Source organism: Leucopleurus acutus (assembly GCF_964270905.1).
Source record: "Leucopleurus acutus genome assembly, chromosome: 15".
NCBI lineage: Eukaryota > Metazoa > Chordata > Mammalia > Artiodactyla > Delphinidae > Leucopleurus > Leucopleurus acutus.
The window spans coordinates 18837499-18842073 of NC_139157.1; positions in this window are offsets into that span (position 1 = coordinate 18837499).

The following is a 4575-nucleotide window of genomic DNA, read 5'->3' on the forward strand; positions in this document are numbered from 1 at the left end:
CAGTTTGCAGTTACTTTTTGGTTTCCCTTGTTTTGTGAGCTTCTTTCCTTTCCTCTCACCTCCCTTTTCCCTTGCCAGTGTCTCCTTTACTTTCTTTCCTTTCCTCTCACCTCCCCTTTCCCTTGCCAGTGTCTCCTTTACTTTCTTTCCTTTCCTCTCACCGCCCCTTTCCCTTGCCAGTGTCTCCTTTACTTTCTTTCCTTTCCTCTCACCTCCCCTTTCCCTTGCCAGTGTCTCCTTTACTTTCCGAATAAACTACTCACACTTGAAACATTATCTTTAGGTTAGCTTTGAAGAAATTCAAACTAAGTCATGTGTTATGCATAATTCAAATATGAAGTAAAATATATTATATGTGCAAATATACTCAAGGAAACCCCAGTCCTTTCAAAAGGATCTTGGTTTCTTCCTGTGACTTATAATGTCTCATTTAATTTTTTTTCTTTATGTTCTATGTCCTTATTTTGATATCTCCTCCAAACTCTCAAAAAGACCTGTAAAATCTCTCATACAATAGTATCAGGTAAACTATTAGCTCCATGATTTTCCATGAAGATATTCATCCTGGAGCTTTACTCTAATTTGGACTGAGAGTTTTTAGACTGGCTGCACAGCTGTTCTGGAACTTTCCTTTGCTGTTATTCTGGATTTTTTTCTTCATTTCTCCTATATGTTGGAGCTCTGACATCTTGGATCCCAAGTCTACCTCATCTTAACTGGAACATATTCTTTAATAACTTTCTGAGAAAAGTTGCTTTGAAAATAAATATTTAAGTCCTTACATGCCTAAAAATGTTACTACTCTACCCTTACATTTGATTTAATGTTTGAATAGTTATATGATTCTATATTAGAATTTTCACTCTCTCAATTTTAATTTCAAAGGCATTTGCTTATTGAATTCTTAATTTCGGCATTGCTTTATCAAGTCCAATGCCATTCTGATCAACATGTTTTCATATGTAACCTATTTATTTTGTATGGAAGGTTTTATTCTCCTCTTTATTCTCGATATTCTGAAATTTCATAAGATTTGCCTTGGGGTAGATCCTTTTGTAATCATTGGACCCTTTCAATATGCAAATTTTTGTCACTCAGTTCTGGGAAATTTTCTTGTATTATTTCTTTTCTAAATTCTCCCTCTTTAACTTCTTTTTCTCTCATTGTGAAACTTCTATTATCTGGTCATCTAAAATCTGGGATGGAATGTTTTTTGTTTCTTTTGATTTTTATTTTACGTTAGTTATTACTACAATAATGTTGCATAACAAACTTCTCTAGAGCTCAGTGTTATGCAAAAACAAGCATTCATTTTCTTGTTCATTAGTCCATAGTTGGCTGGGGCTCCATAAGGCTTGACCGGAGTCAGCTGGACTTGGCAGATCAGGGTCATCTGCTCCATGTACTTCATATCTTCCTTAGACCAGTGACTTCTCAAATGACAGATGTTCAATAAAGCAAATAGAAACTCATATGCCTCTTAAGACTGTGGTTTGGAAACAACACACTCACTTCTATACACACTCTTTTGGTCTTGTAGTCCTAGCCCAACATCAGTGGAGTGGGAAAATATGCTCTACTCTATGGGGGAAAAGGAAGAAATATTTTCTGAAAATATAATCTAATTTATCACACTTACACTATATTTCATTTTTGGGGAAGGCTCTTTTTTCTGAATGACTTTCTCTTGATTTCTCTTATTTTTGCAATCATATATTTTATTTCCAAGAACTCTTCTTTGCTTTTTGTTCCATTTTATAAAAGTACTATTTTCTTTTTAAACAAACAGAAAAAAATTCTCATAACTACCTGAAAAATTGATTGGCTTTTTAAAACAATTTTTATTGGAGTATAGTCGCTTTACAGTATTGTGTTAGTTTCTACTGTATAGCAAAGTGAATCAGCAACACGTATGCATATATCCCCTCTTTTTGATTGGCTTTTTTTCTTTCTCTTTCTCTCCCTCTCTTTTCAAAATTTTTGTTCTGCTTTCTAAATTTCTCTTGGAGTTCTTTTTCCTCTTTATTATGTCTCTGTCTTACATATTGGAGGCAATATTTAAATGTCTAATAATACTTCATTGATGTAAGAGTGAGACACTGTCATTAAATGGAATTCTGTGAACATGGGTAGGGATTATTGACTGGTGGGGTTCACTGTAGGATTATTTGATGGGAGGCCCAGCTATTTTATTGCCTCTTTCCATGTCAGTATCTGTAGAGCCTCTCTCTTTGTCTGCTCAAGCTTTCCAGAGGTTAATTTTCCAGTTTCCTTTCTGGGAAATATAAGCCTGGTTGCTAGTTAGAGAGAATGGAAGTCTCCATGTTCAGCCTGGAGATATGCACCCACTCTCCCTCTTTTCAGGATGACACCCCTCATTTATTACATCATGCATAGTATCCTTTCCAGTATAATTTCTCCTGATTATAAGCCTTATGCATTCTATAGGCATGGGGATGGGTAATAACCTGCTGTACAGGATTGCAGAGATCATCCCATTAAAGGAGCTATTAGAGAAATAGCATCCTGTACTAAAGAATTGAACTTAAGTGACATTAAGCTAAATTTAACTGTTCAGAGTCTACCTTAGAGTTCTACCATTGTCCTCAAGGGAATCTTTATCTCCAGTTCCTGAGTTTTTCCAGGTTTGCACTATGAATTATGTTGTTCCTTATAGGCCCTTCCCTTGCAAGTGCCTAATTTCTGCATTCTCATCTGTGTTATGTCAGTTACCACTCTTTGTATGCTTTCCACCTCTGAAATCTTTGTAGTCATTTCTCATTTCCTGTTGTCTCCTTTCTCCATCTATTTGATCTTTTGGGTTTTTAAGCTTTTAAAATTCATCTGTTGTCATGTTACTGGGATTTTAGGAGGAAATAGAGAGAAACACATGTGTTTTAATTTGCCATGTTTAATCAGAACAGAATGATATTTCTAAAATTCAAATCAAGTCAGTCATGTCTCAACCCTGTTTAAAAACCATCAATGGCTCCACATAAAACTCAATTTGAAGCATAAACTTTGTAAGATGGCACTTCTTGCTTGTCAGCAACCCTACTCCCACTCATACTATCACTATCGCTCATTACTGAAATTCATTCTGTTTCCTACGATGCCATGCTTTCTTTTATCTCGGGGCATTTGCTCTGAATTTCCCCTTTCCCCTCTATTCCTTTTCTAGCACCTAAAAGTCTTCAGTTCTCAGCTTATCATCTGCTCTTTCTGCTTCTTAGGATGGGTGCCCATTTTTTCCTTGCTATAGCACCCTGTACTATGCTAGTCTGCATTACATGTACATTAAGAACTCTGTGTCTCACTCTGCATTATGAAGGCTAAGCCAGGTCTTGGTCTTCTTCACTATAAGAGCATCAACACTCAGTATCTATGTAGCAGGTACTCATTAAAAAATTGATGAGTGATATGGGTCAATGGGACAGAATAGAGTGCCCAGAAATAAACCCACACACCTATGGTCAATTTATCTTCAATAAAGGAGGCAGGAATATACAATAGAGAAAAAGTCTCTTCTGCAAGTGTTGTTGGGAAAGCTGAACAGCCACATGTAAATCAATGAAGTCAGAACACTCCCTCACATCATACACAAAAATAAACTCAAAACAGGCTTAAAGAGTTAAATATAAGACATAAGATAAAACTCCTAGAAGAAAATGTAAGCAAACATTCTCTGACATAAATCATAGAAATGTTTTCTTTGGGTCCATCTCCCAAGGCAATAGAAATAAAGGCAAAAATAAATAAATAGGACCTAATCCAACTTGCAAGATTTTGCACAGTAAAGGAAACCACAAGCAAAACGAAAAGACGACCTACGGAATGAGAGAAAATATTTGCAAATGATGTGACCCACAAGGGCTTAATTTCCAACATATACAAACAGTTCATACAACTCAATAATAACAACAACAGGGGCTTCCCTGGTGGCGCAGTGGTTCAGAGTCCGCCTGCTGATGCAGGGGACACGGGTTCATGCCCTGGTCCGGGAAGATCCCACATGCCGCGGAGCAGCTAGGCCCGTGAGCCATGGCCGCTGAGCCTGCGCTTCCGGAGCCTGTGCTCCGCAACAGGAGAGGCCACAACAGTGAGAGGCCCGCATACCGCAAAAAAAATAAATAAATAAAATAACAACAACAAAAACAATACAATCAAGAAATGGGCAGAATACCTAAATGGACATTTCTCCAAAGAAGACATACAGATGGCCAATAGGCACGTGAAAATATGTTCAATATTGATAATCATGAGAGAAATGCAGATCAAAACTACAATGAGGTATCACTTCACACCAGTCAGAATGGCCATCATCAAAAAGTCTACAAATAATAAACACTGGAGAGGGTGTGGAGGAAAGGGAACCCTCCTGCACTGTTGGTGGGAATGTAAATTGGTCCAGCCACTATGGAAAACAGTTCCTTAAAAAACTAAACATAGAGTTGCCATATGATTCATCAATCCCTCTCCTGGGCATAAATCTGGAGAAAACTCTAATTTGAAAAGATACATACACCCCAATGTTCATAGCAGCACAATTTACAATAGCCAAGACATGGAAGCAAC